Here is a 24,627-nt window from a genome sequence, read left to right on the forward strand (position 1 = left end):
CCAGAGTTCAACTGAGGAAAATGGCAGAAGGGTTGATGAACTGCTTCATTTATGCTTCTGCAACTTCTGCTGATAAATCAACTTTAAAGCAGGCTGTCATTGAAAGTTCTGGTTGCAAAGTGCAAGTTGGTGACATCTCAGCAGGGCAGCGGCACAGAGAGCAGAAACAGAGTCGGGTCGGCATCAGAACAAAGGCCGACTGTTGGGAGGAGAGATAAAAACAGAGGGCCACTCACACCAGTGCAACAAAAAGGAAAACAGTCAACCAGTTTGCTACCAGTTACCACAGAGATGGAAATATCAACATGATACGAAAGTTTTTAAGCCAAACAAGAAACCAGAACCCAACGATCTGTTGCTTCTTGTTAAAAAAAATAATTCAACCTTTTAGAAACCTAAATATCTAGACGTTAGGATTATTTAGCCGATGTTAACTGGACCAAACTTTTCATATAATATGCAATTTAATACAATTATATGAACAGATTAAAGCATTTTCCTGATTACTGACACTGATAGGACAGAGCAGGAGCTTCTTACAGAGACAGAGACCCTGTTTTTATGTTTTCCTTATTTTAAAACAAAACAAAAAAAAAATACAGTGATTTATAAAAATGAAAAACTTCTTATAGCAGATATTTATCAAAAATTATAAGTTGAGTTTTTAAAAAAAGGTTCTGTAACATTTGAGGCTTTAAACAAGTTTTGTGACTTTCTGATTTTATTTGTTTTACTATTTTATATATTACTTTGCTTATTGATTATCAAATATAATTGATCATATTTATTTTATGCGATTGTGTACATCACTTTGGTTCTGTGGTGTTTAAAGTGCTCTTTAAATTATATTGGTATTGTACAGAAGGAATGTGGGCACGTTTGGATTGCAAGAGTTGCAGATGTTTGGTCTAGTCAAAGTACACACCTAAATCCAATTGAGAATTTTTGGAGTATTAATATTTTTCAGGCTTTTGAAGTTTTTCCTGGAGTCTTGCTGGTGTAAATCCAAAGCCGGATCAGCAAACTAAACTAAATTTATTCTTTAATCACTCGGGACCGAATGGAGAACCGCGGAGCGGCGGGAAGGACGGGAATCAATCTTCTTAAATAAATATGACTTGGATCAATACCCAGACGTGTTTCTGCTGAGCCGCGAGTTAAGAGAGCAGAAAAAAAACATGATTCCAACTCATGTCGGTAAATTTGCGGACAGATATGCAGATGTAATTTGGTGCTGGACCGAGTGACTAACCCGACATTTCAGCACCGGAACCTGCAGCAGCTTTAATTATCGAAACCAGAGCAGAGATCCTGAAATCCACACATCTGTCGGCGTTCCCGTCGGAGCAGTCATCTTTCTTCCCGTTGACGTTCGGCTCGCGTTTGAAATGCTGTCGACACGTCCCGACATCGACTCATTTTGAAGTCCTTATGATGTTGTGAGTGAAGCCCTCGGTGGGCCGGATCCGGATCGAGACGTTTAACATGAAAAGATGAAACTGGGATCCGAAGGAGGGGAAAAAACCCGGAGCTGACAGGTGTTCTGTCGCTGCCTTTAACGGATCAAAGGACGTCGGAGTTGATTTGAGCTGGAATGAATCAATCAGATCCCAAAAACAAAGCGATGGAGTTTTATTTGCTTATCTGCTGATAATGTGAAACTATTGGTCAGTGAGGCAACAAATCAGTGTTAGGTTGAATAAAACAACCTTAGATTTTTGGGTTTATGAGTCAAAGATTGATGTTCATGTTTAGTTAGATCTGTGATCTGCCTTCTTCTCCTGCTGAACCAGTTATGGTAAAAAAAATAAATCATCAGCTTTTTGGTCTCCAACAGGGCGAGAATATCAACTGAGCAGCAGGAGAAATGTTGCACCACTTCTGTTTTTATAACAATATAATGTTATTTCTTTTTAAATTACTTAAACATAATCATTTTAAACACTGGAGCTATAAATAGTGTAAATTTAGCTATGATGCTAATTAGATCCAGCAGGCACTTATACACTAATGGCAATACAAAGTAAAAAAAGAAGAAAAGTATCGACTTAATTATAAAACTAATCAATTAAATGGATAAAATGATGCAACAGATTCAACTTAAATACAATAATTGTGACTCAACATGTTTGTCTTGGAGTAGCTACAAATGCTGCTGCTGGAACAAAACGCAGCGTTTAAAAACGAGGTTTTTTAATGGGGCCATCAAACTGTTCATGCTCAAACTGAAATTGAGTAAAATATATTTTATAATGCCATTGCTTTTTCATAATTACATTATTTCAAACAGATAAATCCCACTGCTGTTCAGTCTCTATTCAGCAACATGAAAACTGTTACAAATTGAATTTTTGCATATTTTTGAAAAGTTTTAGGTTTTTATCCTGCAGTGTTTCCAATACAGCTGGAAGTTTTACTATTCTGTGTATACTTATGAAAACAATTCACATTTCATAATCAACATAATTAACTATTTCTACAATTATCCCTAAATTATATTGCTTCTTAATATCTTAATACTAGTGTTGCTCATTTCAAACAGATAAAATATCTTTGATTTGACTGATAAAACAATATTTAATCACACAGTTGGTATCTTATCTTCATTTTACGTTATAAAATGTTGATATAATCTGACATAAACTGTAGTTGGATTTTCTTGACATTTAAACTTTATTTAAAGCCATAATTAGTAGAAAAGTTATGAAAAGATATAATTATTCAAATGCATCAGTGATGAACACAATGGATCAGTCAGAGGAGAAAAATGATCAATTTGGAGTCAAGCTGCTTCCATCAAAGCTCTGAAAATCCCCAAATAACTCCATATTGTTCGATGTGTTTCAGGATTGTGAAGAAACTCTGCAGCTAAAAAGATGAATCCTATTTTTCCTCCTTGCATGAAATGACTTCTTATCCTCCCACCTGCTCTGCTGCTGCCGGTTAAACCATCGAAAGCGTAATTACTGTCACTGCTGGAGAGAGTTAGGAGATAAAAGCAGCCAGCAGTTCTTCCTGCCAACAATCCCGATCATTTTACTTCGTTATTAATCATAAATCCACAATGGAAATGAAAACCACTTCAGACAAGCTTCTGATGGAGCAAACAGGAAGTAATTCATTTAACAATTGGATTATTAATCACCTCGTAATTCAGGCTAATCACAGCTTCAGTCTGAAGGGCGGATTAGTCCACGAGTCGAGCCTGGGAAAAAAATAAACACAAAAAGAGGAAAAAATTAGTCCAGAAAACAAGCAAATTGTTCTGGATCATTTAGGAGAAACTTTCTGCTAAATTCTTGAATTTTAAATCAGCCTGGAGGCACCGGAGCAGGAAGCCGATCGCAGCCAATCCTGCAGATTTTCAGCTTAAGCTTCTCACAAAGGAACATCAGCTTGTTTCTGTTCAAACATTTAACTGTTTTTATCTGCTGACTTAGAAAGTTTGAGAGATTTTCTTAACTCTAACCCTCAGAAATACATACAATACAGATACATACAGACAGAAAGAGTTCCCCGTTGTTAACAAGGCTGGTGTTTGGTGAAACGATGTGCGGGTGTGTGTGTGTGTGTGTGTGTGTGTGTGAGAGAGAGTGATTGTTCTCTGGAGCCAGAAGACAGAGATATGGCCTTCATTCCTGCTCAGATTAAAGGATTTAGAGCAAGAAGGCTTATTACAGATCCAAAGAGAGAGAAGGAGGCAGAGCCTGCCCTCCTTTTCCCTCTGTTCAAGGCTGATTAAAACAAAGATAACGCTCCCTCCCAGACTGAGACCCCCAAACACACACACACACACACACACACACACACACACACACACACACACACACACACACACACACACACACACACACACACACACACCCACACACACACACACACACAGCGACTCATTAAAATCCAGCCGGAACAATGATTCCTCTGAGCTGTGGAGGATTTTAACCTGTTGGACGTTCGGCACATTTTAAAAAAACCTCCTCCTGTCAGTGGAAGCAGTTTTTAAAATGAACCCACTGGATTAACCCCTGATGAGCTGCTGAGGCTAATTAGCTCCAAACCGCTTTAACAACACAGACAAGTGGAAGAGCTTTGATGCCGCTCTAGTGGTCAAAGTGTGAAGTAAACATACAGAAGATGAATAATCTTAAACCTGAGCTGTGCAATAAAAACCAACATTAGCCTGACTGATGTCTTCTAGATATAATATGTAAAAATAAACATGCAACCAAAATTCTAAAAGTTATTTTGAATTTTGGGTTTGAAGCTTTTTAGCGACACTCGTCAACTAATTAACGAGTATTACCAGTATTAATAATAATTGCTGAATTATTATTATTGCTCAATTATGTGCATATATTTGACTAAGGATCTTCAAAAAACTATAATCAATGATAAAAAGGTGTGTAATATTTAATTTATCGAGAAACTGGATAAAAGCTCAGGGACAGTACAGTAAAGGGATTTTCTTTAAATATTGAGTTGAAGAATGAACATAAATATTTTCTCAAAAATATATGTTGAAATTCAAATTGTAAAACTGATGTCAAAGCTTGTGGGACTGTGTGGAAATGGGATTCTGCTGCATTTACATGCATTTGAAATAGTGCAACAACTGCAGTAGCAACCCTTCCACCCAAAGAGGGCAGCACTGAGCAAAATATGGCAGAGCAAAGCTAACTCTGAGCCACAGCTCTGTGTGGGCGGGGTTACCATAGCAACAACAGAAACGCAACAAGTTAAACATTCTTAAACATCCACACACGCTCAGTCGCTGCCGTGAAGTTTTACAAAGGGATTCTAGTGACTCTGTGCTCCTGAGTCTAGCCAATCAGTGGCCAGCATTTTGACACATTTTTATCCTGGCCAATCAGTGGCCAGCATTTTGACACATTTTTATCCTGGCCAATCAGTGGCCAGCATTTTGACACATTTTTATCCTGGCCAATCAGTGGCCAGCATTTTGACACATTTTCAGCCCAACTTGGCCAGAACTTTAAATCTAGCTTTACTAAAGACAAACTCTTCATTTTTCCTTCCTACTGCAGCCAGCTGCGTGCTCATCATCTTCGTTCTGCATCGACTCCATTGAAAATGAATTTTAGCGTCTATTAAATCAAACCAGATATAAACAGACTGATGCAGTGTTGCGTTTCTTCTCCTGCTTAAAGCAGCTTTTAATTATGAAGTGAAAACGAGGAGGAAGTGGTGTAGACACCACCAACAAAGTGCTGAATTATGGAGCAGGAAATGTATCACTGTCTGAAGCAGATGTTCGGTCTGGTCGTCTCTGGAAGGATGAAGAGTAAATCATGTAGTTAGACCAAACATCCAAGCTGCCAGCAGGGAAATAATTAAACCAACCAGATGGACATTTAGTAGAAACTTGGTGATATTCAGCTGGGAGACGAGATAAATGCATTAATAGTAAGAAGAGATTTTCATCTAAACTGTTGATGAACCTAATTAGACCTGACAGGTGGAGATATGAAAGGAAGAAATGGATGGATGGATGGATGGATGGATGGATGGACGGACACATTAATGGATGGGTTCTTGTATAATAATACTTGTCTCCCTGAATTTGGACCCGTTTGATGGTTTTAACCCAGAAATCCTTCAGCCTGTAAATAGAAGCAGCAAACAGCCGTCTGCAGACACGTTTTTATTCCTTTAAAAGATGCTGAACTAAGACCTGCCTGTGAAAGAGCGTCTTTATTAGAAAGCAAAGGAACCGCCAGGGAGACGGCGACGTGGAGAGGTGAAGAACCGCGTGAATATCAATGAGCTGGACGGAGATAAAAGGGAGAGAAACGAGGAGATCTTCCCGTTTAAAAGGCTCCAATCTGGGACACGATGGGAACTAATCCCTGATGACAGCGGGCCTGGAAACACGCTTCACGCCGCCCAACCTGTTGGCGCCAACATGGAGGAGTCTGAGTCATCGCCAGCGCCGCTGCTGGTCGCCGGTTCTGGTCCGAGGACGAGCCGGACAACCAACCTTCATTGCCAGAGTTTGGTAGTAACTAGTTACACTTAGGAGTATTTTTACTTTTACTCAAGTAATTTTCTTACTTTGTAAAATTTCTGGATTTTCTTCCCACTGAATGAAAAACCAACCAGACACAGACAAACACCTGCAGTTTCTGTTAAAGTTTCTTAAGTTTTATTTTGAAAAAATGAACATTTTAAAAATGTTATTTTGCCCAACTTTCTTATTTTTATTACTTATATAAATATCAAAGTTTCCTCTTAACTTTACATTTTGGTCCATCTGATGATACAATTTTTAAATATTAAATGATTGATAATTTGATCAGTTACTCGGTACTTGAGTAACTTTTTACCAGATACTTTATTACTCGTATTTGAGTAATTTCTTATATAGCTACTTTTTACTTGAGTAAAAATATGCTATAGTTTTAATCCAGTATAATTTTTGGGTACTCTGTCCCCCTCTGCTGGTACAAGCTGGTACTAAATCAAGCTGACCGTTGATTCTGACCATATTGGACCGGTTCTGTTGGTTCTGATTTAATTTAATTGGTTTATTTGGTAGGGACAGACATACAGTGACATAGACAAACTGAACAAAACAGCAGTCCCATGTTTACGTCATAGTGCGATAGCAACAGCTAATTCGCAGCACTTGTCCCTAGATGGGCTTTTTAAAAAAGCCTATTAAATCATTTTAATAGGCTTCATTGTTCATTGTTCATCATTTCTCTGGTTCCAGATGCAGCTCTTTTACTTTTGGACAGTTGATATGATGCGTAACCATGGCAACAAGTCTTAAATAGTCTTAAATGACGTCACACTTCCCGGGTACTTCATAGCCCTCAGCCATATTGGTAGGTATCCGTAACTAACTGCAGTTGCTATGACAACAATAACAATCCCCCAGCTCAGAATTAGCTTTCGCCTCCAACTTACACTGTGACAAACATCTTACCAAGTAACTTTCGTCTAGTTTCTATGCAAATATCTCAGTCCATTTCAAATGAGACAAAACTAACTTACAGGCAATTTTTCATAATGAAATATGAACATGTTTTAGCTCAATAATTCCTGAAAAGTTAGTTCCACTGGCTGATTATTTCACTTATAAAAAGACATTTTTCTCCTGCTATAAGTTACATAATCTGCCAATGGAAGTAGTAATTTTTCATCAACAATTTTTCATCTGGTTGAAGGTGATGTGAGTTCGTAATATTCTCATTTCATTTCCATTATTTTTGTGTCAGTTTCAAACATCTTTTCCAAAATAAAGGAGCGTGGTGCTTTTTGTTCACACAAACTGAACGACACACAACTTGGTTATGACAATAATGATCAATTATCAAAACAGAATGATGCCAGAAATTTGCTAATGGCTACAAAAAACTACAGTTGAGATATATAACCAGATATTAGAGATGTACATGGATTAAAACTTTTTTTTGTTTCCAAAGTTATCGCCTCTGCATCCTGTGTGAATATTTGGTCAAAAATTGCTGCGTTTTATGCTTAAATTGCACACAACAATCATAAAACTTCATCTTTATGATGTTTTTCTTCATAAAAACACATTCATGAACCGCAGGTGTGTCACACCTGCTGTGTGAACCAAAAAAAAAGCGCAGAAGCATCACAGTGGGCCACACCTCCTGCAGCGCCGCGCCGCGCCGCAGTTAGCTCACCCTACTGCTAATTAGGAAAAGCTGCTGGGACGTCTGGTAATATGCGAGAAGACGCCAGCGACGGCGGGTTGGTAATTTTCAGAGCGTCTCCACCCGGCCTGGACCAGCCGGGCCGTCTCACCGAGGTAATCTGAGGCGCTGCACATTGTGGGAGATAGAAGAGCCAATAAGAGAAGAAGGTGAGCGTGGGAGACTGAATTAGGTTCAGCAGAGCAGCAGAGGTGTGTGTGATGTTACAGTCCTGCTGTTTGCCGATACACACCGTGTGTTTATGTTTCTGCGTTAAAAGCAGGAACTTCCAGCTGCAGGGAAGCATGCAGAGGAAAACTGGAAGTCAGAAGGTGACTGATGGAAAGTGCTGATTCATATCCATCCACACACACTGCAACGCAAAAACCCGCAGATTCTTATCCATCGCAGGAGCGGCTGGATCCAAAACGAATAAAAGCAGCTCAAACATTATGAACCAGGAGGATTTATCTGCAGCTGCAGGAGGAACGAGGAGCGCTGCAGCTGGTTATCCAACTGGGTTAAACTGGGAGTAGAAACTCACATTCTTAATAATGTTCTCAGAAAATATTGAGCCTCGTTTGTAACTACAGTAAAACCGGTTTGACGGGAAAACGACTCCAGAAATCTTCAGTCTGAAGTCAGTTAGAGGTCAGGCTTGTTCCACAGTAAAATTCAAGCTGTTTAAACTTTTCCAGCAACACTTTGGAGATAAAAACACAAATGAATTCAATACTATATGATGTAATTTATGTGTTTTTGGCCTTTTGTGGGGTAAAGTAAACTAAAATATAACAATTTTATGTTTTGAAATATCGTCTTTTAGACCTGACTGACCTGAGTACAAAACACTAATTAATAAAAAGATCATGCAAGTTTAATAACTTTAACGTATAAAATATAAGATGATCAATAAATCATTGAGTCAGAAAGAATAATAAATATTCATTACACTGAAACAATCCAAACAAATCCTGTTAAGATACATGAAATGCTTAAACACAGTAGGATTAACAGATATTTTGTGAAAAACTCAATCTTAATCTCATTTGTTCCAGGTAAAGTAAGTAGAGTATATTAGCCATTTACATTTGTTGTGGTAGGACAAAAAGATTGATTAGCTGCGTTTCCATTACAAATGTGTGCAAAACTTTGTTGATATTCTGATAATGTAAAAAAAAAAACAATTTAACAATTACTGTTTACATTTAATTAAAAAAACAGTTAAATTCAAACGTGAATAAAATTGTTCACGTGATTAAAAACACCATCCTTCATCACTTCCTGTCATCTTCTTTGTCGTTTCCAACAGTAGTAACATCCAGTTGTTTATTACAACTCATGATTTGACAAAGAAAAGTTGTTTTTTTCCCCAAGACTGTCGTGTTTCCATTAAGCAAATTTATTTTTGAGATGTCAAATTGGTCAAGTTTAAAGTGGCTACTGATGCAAGTCTGCTTTTATTTTCTCTGTTGTTTTTATTCATTTATACAGACTTCAAAACACTAAAATGATTCTTCATTAAACAACTTCCTAATTAAGAAACCTGAATTTTTCTGCTCTATTTTGTAGTTTTTAATCTGCTCCCTCAGACTGTAAACGTCTGAAAGAGCTAATTTCAACTTCTAAAAAGGGAAACGGGTGAAGTTAGTAGGAATCCTGTATTTGCTGATGAGCACAGAGAGGAGAGGAAGCAGAGGAGGAGACGGTCGATGAAAACGTTCGTTAAAGATCCTCGGCTTCACAAGGAAAATCAGAGAGGGTGGTGAAAGTGTCAAACCATTAAAACTAAAAAGAAAAGCAGAAAACTGCTGGAAAACATCCAGGAAATTATTAAAAATAAAAAACTACAACACATACAAGTCAGTAATATGAAGAGAAAGATTAAGATGTTGCTAAATGTTCTCTCTTTTTTGAGGCTGTTTATCATTTTCCTGGAAACAGAAAATCTTGTGCAATGAAAGCAGAAAATAAAGAAATGATGTTTCTGGAAGAAGTTTGGAAAGATGGAGGTGAGGAAACTATGAACCGATCTGATTCCCTTCAGGCTGCAGCGAAGAAAAAGGCGACGATCTCTTTAGTAAGCAGGAGTCAGAGCTGCAATATTGAGACGATTTCGTTTGGAATATAAAGCGATATGGACTCAGAGCGCCACAGGCTGTTTTAATATAAAGTTTCCCCTTCAGTTCTCCTCCAAACCTGACAATAGCTGGATATTAGTTTCTGCTCAGGAGTTCAGACGCTGCATCATTAATGCACTTTGTTATGGACGCAACATCAAGCACCACAGTAACTGGCTTTCTCATTACTCTCTTTATCTGCCTTATTCATACAACTCAGTAGTTTTATTATCATTTTGGTTTCCTGTTTCAACAGAGTAATAAAACAATGGTACATTTTCCAAGGTTTTCTGAGGAGTTTTATGAAAATATGAACTCCAGGTGGAAGAATCGACACAACTGTTATTTACTGACCAACAGACCATCAACCGCGTTCAATAACTTATCTAAAATAATAAGTAAAATGAAGTTTCACATTTTCTGTTTATAGAAGAACATGGATGACAGAAATTGTGGAAATATTAATATTTTATCCCCTTACCAATTAATATTTTTCTGAACATATTTCAGTTATTTTGTCTTAGAAAAGAAATATCATTAATAGGATTACTTTAGTTATATTTACAGTACATTTGGTAATGATAATAGAAGGAAAAAGACAATAAAAAGGAAAAAGGAACTAAGAAGAAAGAAGGAAAAAGGTAAAAAGCAGCTAATTTCATTCAGAAAGCTAAACTTGGCGGCCTTGTAGCAGATTAAAAAACTAAAACACTGACAGAACTTCTTGGCAATCCAAAGTAAATGAAAAAGTGAAGCTACTGTTGGTTCAGTGTTAGAGGTTACTAGTTTTAATATGAGAAAATAGAAAAATACATCTTTGTTTTAATAATAGGTGTATAATAAACCATCATCTTACATTATGTTGCATTAAATCTGAACTAGTCAGGAAACACCAGAAAACAACTTAATTTCTGTTTCCAAACCTCCTTAATTCTGGTGGGTCAGAATTACATCTGTTCAATCTGTAGCTGCTCTGCTACAATAAAACACAGAGGCTGTAAAAATTCCTCGTTGAATTGACTGACTGAGAGACAATAGAGACAGATTGTTTTGAACTTTTCATCCCGTTAACCAACCCGGGGGGAGGCAGACCTGGGGAACTGGTCATTTTGTCCAGCTTCTGTCTGATCCATCGTCCTGAGAGGTGAACGGCCGTTCCTCCTCTCTCAAAATCCAATTACTGAAGTTTTTGGAAGCGAAAGTTGCTCTTCCACGTTGCTCTCTCATTTACCACAGCGATGTTTATGTTCTTCTAGCACTCAGTACTTATTGCATTTGTGTAACCCTAAGAAATATATTAAAGAATAAAACTTTTTTAGCCAAAGTTTCTTTAAGTTTTTCTTTTAAAGCACCAAGACTTTCTTGTAATCTTTTAAAGTGGTCAGATCAATAGTTCCTCAGACTATCTGAAAGGACTTTAAACGTTTTCTTTGGACTTCAGCAGCAAAAAGAGCTCTATGAACTACCTGAGAAAATAGACCTGCAGAGTCAAATCTGACATTAAGGTCACTTTTATTGGTCATTAGCTGAGTTTCCATTACAAATGTGGAAGAAACTTTATTAATATTCCACTAATGTTGAAATAAAATATGATTTTACAATTTCTATTAAATAAGAAACGCAATTAAAATAACTCATTAAAAAAACTCATCCTCCGACCACTTCCTGTCATCTTCTTTGTCATTTCCACCAGTAGCAACATCCAATTATTGATCACATGACTCTTTTGATGCGAAAAAAGTGTTTCCATTACAGTTTTGCAAAATTGGCTAATTTTAATAAAGCTAACAAAACACTTAGTCCTAGCTCAAAAGGTGTGCTGCACTGATGCAGAGTTATTAAATAAATTTGTATTTCAGTATGCTTACGTCTGTGTTTAAAAAAGAGAAATGTTTTAAGTCAGTTCAGGTGTTTCTCAGTATCGGGTCGGCCCATCGGTGCGTCCTCATTCTGAAATTCTGCAGGTTCATCTGGTATTTTTCCAGGTAGTTTTCAGGATTGTCAGAACCTTCCTGACTGAATTTCAGGCACTAAAATGCCATAACTTCAATTTTCACAAAAAGAAATCTTAGTTTTTGCTAAATTTAATTTTACACTGCAGGGAAAAGAGAGTAAAGTAGTGAGCAGGAGGATTGTGACATGATTAAATATCAGTAGAAAAGCCTGAAACTGCAATCCAACGGGCTGGCCGACTGAATCGCTGTGACTTAATAAAAAGCATCTGCAGCCTGAATACCTGTTTCATCTCAGCTCCAAAAGGTGTTCTCATTTAATTTACTTTCCATCCGTCAGCGTCGTGCAACCTCACCTCTCCTTCTCATATACTTCCGCTCTCTTCCCAGTTTTCACCCCGTCAAACTTTCACACCTATTCACTTTAAATTGAACTCATCTCGCTCCTGTTCGTCTCTCACTTCTCATCTTCTCTCTTTGTGAATCAACCACTTCTTCCTAATGTAATAAAGTCTGAAACTGTTTTTTACACCGTACAGTCCGATAAACATCAAGTAATTTCTTTTAGGATAGTAGGTACAGCCTGAGGAAGGCAAACTACTTTTATATATTTATATATTGACAAGGAGACTGCTCAGAAACCTGGAAGTGGTCTACAGCGCAGGGCATTCTGGGTAAATACAACCAAAGCAAACATTTTAGCCTAGCGCTAGTGGGAGAAATGCCTTGTGTTTGCTTCTTATATCCTCCAACCACTAAAATCTGACGTCACTCCATTTTTGTTCACATTTTGTGAAACAGGAAGCTGTGCTCATGTTGTTTCCTTCAGTGGTTCTTGGTGCAGCGCCCCCACAGGCGAGGAGGGGAACAGGTTGCTCAAATAGTTTGGTTGGTTTGAGAACTGCAGCAGCTGGTTAGGTTAGGTTAGGGTTGGGGTTAGGGTCAGTAAGTAACAGTCTCTGGATGCTCCGCATTGCTATGGTCTAGTCAAAGTCAAGACCTCCATAATATGGTACAACAAATGTCTGCAACAGTCAATAAAGTGGAGCAGCATTAGAAAAGTACGGAAAACCACTCCTGATGACGTGTTTTGAAATGTTTAAGTTAAAAGTTCTTCTTCGCTCCGTTTGGCTGTTTATGGAGAACTGCTCCAAAACGCTCAGTTTAAATCAGAACCACATTCCTGCTGCTTTATGCCCACACATGGATGAAAACTAATTTCCTGCACAGTCGACTGCCAACGACGTCCCTTTCTGTGGAAGAGGAGGAATGTTTCCCAGGAGGTCATGACCTCAGGAAGGAGGGAGGGGGGTCACTTTGCTGTCAGTTACAGCAAATCTTTGGTCAGTGACGACGATGAAACACTGGAGCTCGACTTCTAGCGCCAAACAGCCGTAATATAAATAACTTTAAATCAACAATCATCAGATCTGGGTTACATTTCAAGTTGGTACATCTCTGATTTTTTGCACTTTCAGTTTTTGCCCCGTTAATAAAATCTGAATGTTTCAGGGATAAGAGCTGATTTCTAATAAACATGAGCTGCTGTTTGCTTTTTAAAATTAATTCCTTTTGGTGCTAATTAGTTAATTGATTGATAAACTAACAAAAGAAAGGATTTTAGAAATGGGGATTTAGTGAGAAAACGTTCAGAATCAGATGCCTGATTTTTTTATGCAGACCTGTGAAAACGCTAGCTGCATTTTATTTAAAATGTACGCTAATGTGAAAAAACAATTCACAATTATGGTGTTTCCATTAAATAAAAACATAATTAAAATCACATGAATTATAATTGCACAATTTGACGTTTCAAAAATAAATTTTCTTAATGGAAACAGAAATTTTGAAGAAACTTAATTAAACTTTTTTTTTGTGCTAGGATGAGGTGGTGTTTTTGGTCGTACCAACATTTATTTCATAGAACTGCAATGGATATACTTTTTTCACATTTTATGAGTCACATGATCAACAACCAGATGTTACCACTGGCAAAAACCATGAAGAAGACGACAGGAAGTGGTTGGCGTATCATGGAATGCCATGTTTATTAATGATTTATTGCATGAACAAACTGTATGGTGAATAGAAACACAGTTAGTGGTGTAGAAATCAATACAACCAAGGATAAAAGCATGTATGTGTTTCTCTACATTAGTCGTCTAATCCTGGAAATGTTCTTCAGGTGATAGAAGGCTGATTTGGTAACTGACTTTATGTGTCTCTGAAGGTTCAGGTCAGATTTCAAAACTGTGAAAGTTCAGACAGCTTAGAAAGAGAAAAAAGAACACAGGCAGATATTTTAGCTGAAAACTCCAGATTTTCTAATATTGTGAAGTCCTAATCTTAGTAGTTAATGAAAGAATGGGGTAAAAAATGTAAATAAAGCATCAGCGTTATGAATGTTTTGCCCTTAAAGCTCATCTATTAAAGTCTTTGATGTCCTTACTGGGAAAATATGAAACATATTTTTAGCATATGGGAGGTTTTTGCTATTAAAAACTTTTCTCCTAACACAGCCACTCCAGTCTTATCTGTTGGACTCATGATAACCCTGTAAACTTTAAAATCCCTCCATCGGGCAGCGAAGATGGACGATTTTAAAGGAGTCGAAAGAGTTCAGCTGATTATCGGTCGTTTCCAGCGGTTCCGCCTCATCTCTATCGAGCTCTTCAGCATTTTTTATCTCATCGATTCACTTCTGCTGCTGCCAACGTCACCGTTTTGATTCAATACCCCAAACCAGACAAGGAAGAAAAACGAAGAGACACATTCCTGGTTTCCACTGAAATGGTTCCAGAGTCTCAGCCTCAACTTGTTGGGTTTTAACCGCCTCAGCTGGATGCAGGCTGGGAAAACTGGTGCAAAAAACTGAGTTATGGTGCAGAAAATGTCCAGACAGAACTAAAAATAAAATAGTTTTATGAAAAAGTATCACCCAAAGATTGATAAATTGCTTAACTGACTCTTCGGCCAATCACAACAGCACATTTTGCAAAAAAAAAAAAAAAAAAAAAAATATATATATATATATATATATATATATATATATATATATATATATATATATACTGTATAGTATATATATAATATATAATATGGTAAAAAAAAAAAAGAAGGTAATACGGTATATTGGACATGGATGTCCAACATAAAACTGAATTTTTAATGCAAATAAAAACAGATAAAAACTCAGATGGGAGAAGAACAAAGCAGCTTGAAGTGACATTTAAAGATAAAAGCAAAAAGTTTTTATGGTCTAAAGCTTGAAAGTTAATATTAAGCTTGAAATTAAAGTTTAGCTCAACTTGGTAAAGATAAAAGTTTAACCAGGAGTTTTCTAGAAACTTCCAGTTTTAAGGTTGAGTGTATGGTTGATGTTAAAGTTAAAAGCGAAAATTTAAGAAAGAAAACATCTGGAAGATTAAAGTTTAAATTAATTTAGGGATTACCAAAACTCAAAAGTTAAGTTTAACACTTAATATCAGGATGAAACAAAAATGTTTAAGTTTATATCTAAGATTTAAGTTTAAAGTTTAACAGTTTAAATTTAAGCCTGCAATTAAAGTAAAATTAGTTATGAATAAGTTAAAGTAAAAAAAATTATGTTAAATCAATTAAGTTTTAAAAGTAAAAAACATAATTCAACAAATCTAATGTTGCATGTAAAGTCAATTATTCTCCAAATAATTCAAAAACATTTTTATGGAGAATAAAACCACAAAGTTAAACTTTAAGTTAAAGGAACTAAAAGTCAAGATTTACTAAATATTTTCAAACATTTGTTATGTAGTTTAACAAACAATATATGATCACAACATCCTGAACAAAGAGGCAACTAATGATCATTTTAGAAATCGATTATTCTGATTAATCTTCACAGACTTAATCGATTATTCTGATGATTAATCGATTAATTGGATAAAAGAAAATTGGCACATTTTGAAGTATTTAGATTCAAAAAACATTTTTACAATTAACTAGAACAGTTAATCATTTCAGTAACTGATGAATCTGATTAACTATAATGACTCAGAACTGGTTTTCTTCCGTATTTAGCAGGAAAATCATGTCCACTGTCCAGAGACATGTGGCTGTATGACGAATCGTTTTCCAAATTAAAGACGCAAAGTGACAGTCGTCAAGTCGACTGCAGTCTGTGCCGCAGATCCAGCTGCCATTTCTTATCGCAGATGTTGCCTGACAGCCGGGGACGCAGATAAGACGAGAGACGAATGGCAACAAATGCAAAGATGGAGAAAGAGAGACAGAATAAAGGACAAACCAGGAGATATGAGGATGTTATCCGATGTAACGTCACGGTTCTGATTCTGTCATCTTCAGTTCAGCGGCTGCAGGAGGTTGGAGGGAAAACTGAAAAGAAATCATTTAAACCGAGTTTGGTTTGATTTTCAGCTTTAAATGACTGAAATTAAACATGCGCTGTTTTATTTTGGAGCATCAGAGTAAGTGGGGGCGGAGAGTTGGTGCTTTTTCCTTCATTTTCACTCCATGCTTTCCAGAAAAGTATTAAAAACGTCTTAACACTGCCGCCGGTTCTGCGGGTCCATTCATCACGGCAGAGCGCTGCGGTCACCAGCAGGGGGCTAATTACCGAAATAACACCTCCAAGATGGAGGGAAGCTTTTCTTTACCTCCACTTCACTCTGGGTTCGGTTTCCCTCTCATTTCTGTTGGTTCCTTAATGTTTGTCTTGTAATCTTTTTTCTGTTTCTCCTGCTTTTATTGCCTATTTGCAGTCATTTACCCAGAATGGCCCTCTGCTCCTCTACTGGGTTGTTGATTATTCTCAGTCAATTTCAGCCTTCTTATTCTGATACTTTGATTGTTTTGTGATCATTTAGCTACTGAATTAATTTAAGTTGTGCGTTTCTGTGGTCATTTCACTTCATGTTTACAGTTTATTCTGTTTTTAAATTTTTTCAGGGGGGAAGAACTTAATTTTGATGCTTTTGTTGAATCACCAAATTATTTCTGTTTGCTAAAAGTCAGAAAACCTAAAAGAACATCTTTTAGAGATTTTTAGATTTTAGACATTAGCTCCAGAAATGAAAGTGTTCGTCCCAGTAGGGAACTGGGAACTGGTTGTTTTGCAGAGCGGCCGTTCAGAACATGTCGGTGCAGGACTTATCGGTCTCAGTAGCATCAGCAGCAACTTCTCAAGGTCTTCAGATTATTTCTGGAGTCAATTTGTACATTTTGGACCAGAATTTGTCTCGTTCCTGTGCACTATAATGGTTTTACATTCCCATCATGTCTGTACTGGGTATAATGGTTCGTCAAGCATCTGTTAACTTAAACATGTCAGTTAATCTATTAGAAGTTTGTGGAGGGAAACTGAAACATCTGAATAAGTCAAAGTTTAAAAGATATCAACCAAATGCATGAAAACTAACGAATTCAAAGAAAGCCACCAAAAAATACATCTTTGAATATGTTCTAGTTACGTTTCCTGGCTTTTAGAAAGTAAAACAAGAAATGATGACATGATGTAAACTTTTGGTTTCAGGTGTAACATAAGTTGGACGGCTGACATCATTCCCAAAGTGTTTTGTTGGAAAGGATACGGAAAATGTCAGTTTATTTCAGACGATATCATGATGTTCAACAATAATTTCAGTAGAAAATATGCTCATTTTGCAACAGTAGCAATTTTATCAATGTTATTTTTTTATTGTCCTGATGAGAGATCATGACATCATCAGCATAAAGGGGTCAAATATGTCATATTTATGGATGTCGATAATGAAGTTTGTAGTTAAAACGAGACAAAATGTGGAAAATTTCACGTTTTCTTTTCCATTTTACTGCATAAACATAATAAATGATGATTGTTTGTGAATTGTGAAGCAGAAATGAAGCATTTCTGAAGCCATGTCTGGGAGTGTGAATATGATTTATTGTAAATTAGAGCTGATAGGGTGTGTGTGGGAGTCCCACAGTGAGGGTGTGTCTGGTGTTGGATTTCCACTCTGTAGTCTGAAAACACTCGGCTGCCATAATGAGGTTGTGTCTGTAAAAGCCGGAGCTTTACGAAGCGCAGCGAGAGAAAAACTCAACAGCAGAGACGATAAAAGGAAGGAAAAACTCCAGAATCCCTGGAGTTCCTCCTCTCCTCCATCTTTATCCCTCCATCCTCACTCAGTGTGCCAACACACTCCTCTTCCTCGCTCCTCTGCCCTCTCCTCATCATCCCCTCATCTTTCTCCTCGCTGAAACACAAAACCCGGGTAATCCTCACGATCCTGGCCTGTCCGGAGGGGAGGGGACGAGACACGAGTCAGATCCTCCCAAAAAGGAGAGAAGAGCGATGCAGAGAGGAAGAGACGTCGCCTTACAAACAAGTTTTACGATGCATTTAGAGGTGATTAGAAATGGGATGCTTCATGAACCCAAAACAGACCAACACAGCAGTAGAAGTCACTGATTTATTGCAAAACTCGATGAATAAGCAGTTGTATGCAAGTCATAAACCATCTAGACAATTATTTTTAATCAGTGAATGTTTTTTTATTACATCTTCGATGCTTTTTAAACGCTCAAGTTTTCTCTGTACTTTGTAGAAATACAACAAAGGAAGTGAAAAGAAAACTGTGAATTTGTGAGATGAAGTTTGAGATCAAAATAACAGGAACACGCCAACATTGACCTGGTTTCGCTTCCCCAATTTACCAGCAAATGCAGTAAAATAATAGAAAACCAGCAGACCCAACAGTCTTGGCGAAATGCTGCTGATCCTGAATGGAAGAATCAGTAACTGAAGGGGATGCGTTCAAAAGCTGCGAGGTTGTTTGTTAACCTTTAGTTGAGGAGGAAAAGAATGAGTCAGAGTTTAAGAGTTTGTTTGATTTGGGACCAAAACTTCAACATCTGCTCCACCTCCAGCTGCTGTGGTTCTGACCCAAACCAACCTGTTCTCCTCCTGGCCTGTGGGGGCGCTGCACCAAGAACCACTGAAGGAAACGACACAAAAACCTCTGAAGACACTGAGAGCAACTTCCTTCTTCACCAGACGGAAACAAAACAGAGGTATCAGATTTTAGCGGTTGGAGGATTTTGTTTTAGTTTTTGGCATTGAACCAGGAGCCATTTTTCCTGCTAGCGCTAGGCTAGCACGTTATTGTTGGTTGTATCTACCCAGAATGCCCTGCGTTGTAGTGCACTTTCTGCAGGTCAAGTCCAATTGGCGTTCAGGTCCATATACATCAGGGTTTCCCCCAGAAAACCTGCTCAGCCTGGTGGTCGGGGCCCCGAGGCGCTCCACCGTGCTTTTGTATTAAAAGATGTTAAGTTGACAGGAAAAATAAAAATATTACTGGATAATTATGTTACGGGAAGACAGCACCAGTGAAATGCTATCTAAGCCAACATTAAGTCAGCGGCTCCATCAGGCCCCCAGGGCTTCAGGGGCCATAAATGCTAATATTTTAGCACAGTTACATAAATATAGCATTTATTGAGATTATCAATGCTGCTAAATTTGATTGAATGGTTTCAGCATACATAAATTAAACTATTTAAGTTGTTTAACATTTAAATGTAAGATTTTAAGGAACTGGCAAGTTTACTTTGTAAAAGTTCAAAGAACAATATTCATAGTTAGATTGTTTTGTTACCATAACAACAATCTGATGTTGTGAGTTTAATCTTTTAGTTTGAGCTGTTAGTTCACAAATGCAAATTAATAAACTGTAATTGTAACCGATTGTTTTCAGGTTGGCCAGTTAATCTACTCATTCTCTCCCAGATTAAATAAACCCAGAAGCTGTTAGAGGTGCTGATGGTTTTAGCAGCAAGAGGGGCCCCTAGGTCAGATTCTGCCCCAGGCCTCATGCAGCCTTGGACCGGCCCTGCAGGATGAGTTCAATCTGCTGCACTGAGCGGAGATGAGCAACAAACTGAGATTTAATTCAGTGATGCTATTTAGTAGCTCTAACATTTCGTTTCTGTTGAGTTTTTAATAAGAATCACAGAAACTGTTCTGACTGCTCAAGTTTGAGGGACGAGTTTCTCAGATCTCGGCGCACATTAACTCTGGCTGACTAAGTAGACAAAGCATTTCATATGGTTTGGTGCTTCGTGTAACCGTTAAAATAATACTGGAAATAATAATAAAATAATATAAAACCAGCGCGAAAGCTCCTCACTGGGCTGAACCTGCATGATGAGGTTAGCACTGATTCGTTAAACGCTAACCCTCCGGCCAACCAGGACCATAGACATAAACTTTACAGGGAAGACAGCGCCACACGCTGGGCAGCGTGTTGAGATGTAAACGCCGTACAGAATTCTGTCCACAAAGATAAATCATTCTCATCACTCGTTCAACGCGCAAATGGCTGCAAACAGACGCGCGACTACAAGTTATTCCTGTGGTTAACATAGAGCTGCGCAACTAGAGCTAACGCGGTTCGTTTTAAACTCTGACCTTGATATAAAATTCTCCAAAGAAAAATAACTACCCAGTCTGAGTTGATGTAAATATCCATACAGGTCAGCCTGTGTCCAGTTTGAGTGAACGGAGGCGTTGCGGGATCTGCGCTGAGGTAAACTTAATAAAGCAGCGGCGTGTGTGATTGGTCCGCTCTCCGGCTTTAAATGCATAAACTATAAAACTTTTAGAAAGAAATCTGCTCCACGAGTGAAACGCTCAGAACAGAGACGCTTACAATCCAGCTTAAAGAATTATCAAAAAATAAATAAATTAAGCAATTTTTAAAATTATTATTATTGTCCTAACAACATAAACAAGCATTGCTTGCCCTGGCGGGTGGCCCAGCAAAGCATGGTGGGCTGCCAGGTTTATAAAACACTGGGGGAAACCCTGACATCTGAACCGAACCAGATTTCACTTCAACCGAACCCAGACTGGGGTTTGTAGGCGGACTGGAGTTTGATTAGTACTCACACTTCCACAAATGAACCGAACTTTCTAGACTAAAGTTATATAAAAACAGACTAAAAATGGCTGGTGTGAACGAACCCTAAGGAAGGAGGTTTATTTAGTGAACTGAACTGTTACTGTGTTGATTTGGTCAAAGGTTCTGGATGGAAGACCGGCTGATGACCCAGTTTCAGTTTCCCAGTAGAAGCTACTGTTTTTATTTAAAACATGCTGGTTATAGATAAATGATGCCTTTGGAACAACATTTCACTGGAAAACTGTTTAAAACATTGTTGTAATTAATACTGAGACTATTTATCATCCAAGCTAAATTCGTTACCATGACAACCTTATGTCATTACTGATGAACTGAGCTTAATGCTCTAGGATTGAATTAATTACTTTTTGTCAACATTTGTTCTGAAGTGGCGACATAAACTGTAAAAACAAAAACTGTTTGTGGGGTTTTGGTTAAAACGCTTTTAACAGAGTATTTTAATATTTCAAACACACAAATATAGCTTCAAATGTGTTTGTGCTAACGCAGAAGCTAACATCTGCAATATTCCTTATGCCTGATCTTAGGGTTTCAACCAATCAGCACAAAGAAAAGTGAATGCTAGTCCTGGATTAGCTGCAGGAGCGTGCCATCTTCACAACCTGATTTTTCTTTCCAATATTTTAAATGAGCTCTACAAAAACAATAAAAAAATGAATGAAATCAGTGATTATGCTAAGTTTGCGCAAATAATTTGGCGAATAAAAGGAAATCTACCATCAACCGTTATTTTCTAACCTCGGAGTTAAACTTGACGTCCAACTCTAAACCAGCTGGAGCCAAAACTTGGACTGAAAGGTTTTTATCCCAAGACAAGAAGTTTAAAGAGGCGATTTAAGCCGGTCTGCAGCCGGCGACACGCCGCTCATCTAATGGAGGCCATGAAACATCTGATGAGCGCCGGCGAGGAGAACAAAAGCTCATCATCTCCTCCGCGCTTACTCCACATCCAGGAGAGAGCAAATGAAGTCCATCTACTTTACCCCGCAATTTATTCCTGAGGGACAAGTGTGAGGGCAGAAAAAACAGCATTCAGGTCACACACACACACACACACACACACACACACACACACACACACACACACACACACACACGTTCCTCCGCTGGCTGCTGATAATAAGAGTCTGTTAGCATTCCTTTTTGAAAATCCAATCATGATTTGTGAGCAACAAAGCGTCTCTGGCGACTCAAACTATTCATCACATTTGGTGCGGCCGCTCTCGGAGTCGCTGCCGTCTTTTCTGCACGGCTGAGCGCTCGGCTCCAGGCGCCGACCGAACGGCGCAGAAACAACATTTCATTCTGCAGGAGAACAAAAAACAACTCCCAAAATGAAACAGCCGGAGCAAATACACAGGAGGGAACGAGTTGATCCGTTTAAAAGCGTATTACTGATGGTTAGTAGTTTATTTAACGGAACCGATGATAAACATGAGTATTACAAACATGTAGATAGCTGCTCCTGGAGGACAGTTTCCAAGGATATTAATGGGAAGTTAAGTGGATGGAAAAAGCTGCAACAACAAGAAGAGATTCTCAATAGGTCAGTCATGATAATTACTTTTACTGGATGATAAATTTTCCCAGAAGTTATTGCAATAAACAATAATATTGTTGTTTGAAACCATTTTAAAGTAATGTAATGGTAACGACTGGCTAGATGGATGAATAGCCAAATGGACGGACGTGGCGGTCTTCATCTCGTCCTCTCAGGACTTTGTGTCTTCCGTTTGTCTCTAAATCATTTTAAATCTGGCTGCTGCTCTAACAAGACAAATCAAACCTCATAAGCTGGAGAGGAATCCAGTCCGCACGCCGCCGTTAAAGACATTTTAAGACTTTCACAAGCCGACAAACACTCTGACTAACAGAACCCAGAGGGGCGAATATGTGGAAAAGTGATTGTTTATAGCTGCACAATCCTGTGAATAAAGGCAGAGCTGCAGAGATTCAAGACGGGTTTAATTCAAAAACGATGACAGAGAATGATTATGGAGATCAAAACGATCCACGAGATTAAAAATCCAGCCTGTGGCAAACGTTAGAAAGTTTTATTATCGCTGGAGCTGGGAGAAGAATGGGAGACGACCCGGCAGAAATTCATATCTGAGGGAATGTAATGTTGACAGAATAATTAGATCCTCCGGATGCTGTTGGCCATTTATCCCAACGAAATGTGGAAACGCACAAACAGGAAGTCTTCTGCAGAGGTTAGCCGCAAAATTATACTCAAGTAAAAGTATTTTTACTCAAGGAAAAGTAAAAAGTAGCCGTCCAAGAAATGACTCAAAAGTAAAAAAGTGTTTGGTAAATCAAAGCCTGATTAAATTATCAATCATTTAACAATTAAGAATTGCATCATCAGATGGACCAAAATATAAAAATAGTGAATATTTTGGTATTTCAAGAACCAAAATGACAATAATTTTTATAAGTAACAACAAATAACAAAATCAGGCAAAAGATAAATAAAGAACTTATGAAACTTTAGCAGAAACTGTAGGTGTGTCTGAGTCTGGTGAGTTTTTGGTCAAAACATTTTAGTTTTTCATTTAGTGGGAAGAAAATCCAGAAATTTTAGAGTAGAGATACATCAAAATAAAAATACTCAAGTTAAAGTAAAAAGTACATGTAGTAAAAGTATTTTTTTCAAAAAAGTTACTCAAGTAAATGTAATTGAGTAAATGTAACTAGTTACAGTTAAAGATTGACAGGAAATTTTAAAATATGGCCACGTAATTAAGTGTAATTATTGACAATACTTAATCAACTCTACACTGCAAAAAGACAAAATCTAACCAAATATTTTCTGTCTAGTTTCTAGTGTAAATAACTTGGGTCATTTAAAATAAGAAAACCTAACTCATAAATAACTTTTAAGCAAGATATTGGAGCTTGTTTTAAGTCAATAAATCCTTAATATTAATGGAAACAGTGCTAGTTACATTGTCAGATAATTTCACCAACAACAAGATATTTTTCTCCATGTTATAAAGTTAATTTATCTGCCAACGCAACAGGTATATTTTCCTTCAATATGAAGGATTCATTGACTTACAAAAGCTCCAATTTCATGATAAAAAGTTACTGGTAAGATATTTGTACTAGAAACTAGACAAAAAAACCTGTTAAGATTTTGTGTTTTTGCACTTTATTCATATCCTAAATAAGGTAATTGGCCTGTATTAAAACAATGAATATTATTTAATTAGTTATTGACTTATTTCCAACCATTTAAATGAATATATACATATATATATATATAATATATATAAAATAATGTATTTAGACAGAAAGCTCAAAAATTGCCACTGTAATTTCAGACTGATTTTGCTTCAATTTTTAAAATTATTTTTATGTTTTTCTAATTTAAACTTTTGAAATGTGTTTTTTCCTTGCAACCAAACAGATTTCTCTCCATTTTGCCGTCACTACTTTTGTTCTGGGTGAATGTTACCGTAGGTTGATTGGTTTTCTAACTGCCATGTAATTTCTCATCTGAAACTTCTGCAACATGCATCTTTGCAGACTCATTACGTAAGGCTTTAATTTAGGTATTTTTATTCTAACCTCCAGCTTTGGGGTTTTAGATGGTTAAACTTCTATTTTAAATTCTCTCGGAGCGCGTTTCACCCACTGGGACTAAAAGCCATTTAGTTTGGCTGAAGGATTCAATTTCCAGGCAGAAATTCAGCATATAGTTTGTGGCTTGGGTGGAAAAAATGCTTCAGTTTGTTTATGACTAATAAAACTTTGTGCTGAACACAGATTTGCTGATTTAATTTAGAAAAAAACATGCGTTTCACTTGCAGCGTGACTCATTTGGGTTCTGTCGTCATATGTGAAAGGCATTAAATCTGAACCTGTTGCTGTGGGCCGACTCCCTCGCTCACAGAGAGAGGAA

At 37.4% G+C, this 24,627-nt stretch overlaps 1 protein-coding gene across 2 annotated transcripts in view; it reads right to left on the bottom strand.

Annotated features, from left to right (window-relative positions):
- Nucleotides 1–24,627, bottom strand: part of LOC102234387 (plexin-B2-like) — a 142,367-nt gene that overhangs the window by 60,867 nt on the left and 56,873 nt on the right. Inside the window, exon 4 of one of the 2 annotated variants that reach the window (XM_005811200.3) lies at nucleotides 3,146–3,205. The exons of the other annotated variant lie outside the window; for it this stretch is intronic. The gene's annotated coding sequence lies outside the window, so the exon portion shown is untranslated. The remainder of the gene's footprint in view (nucleotides 1–3,145; nucleotides 3,206–24,627) is intronic. 2 annotated transcript variants of the gene reach the window in all.

Source organism: Xiphophorus maculatus, chromosome 17, assembly GCF_002775205.1.
Source record: "Xiphophorus maculatus strain JP 163 A chromosome 17, X_maculatus-5.0-male, whole genome shotgun sequence".
NCBI classification, from domain to species: Eukaryota; Metazoa; Chordata; class Actinopteri; order Cyprinodontiformes; family Poeciliidae; genus Xiphophorus; species Xiphophorus maculatus.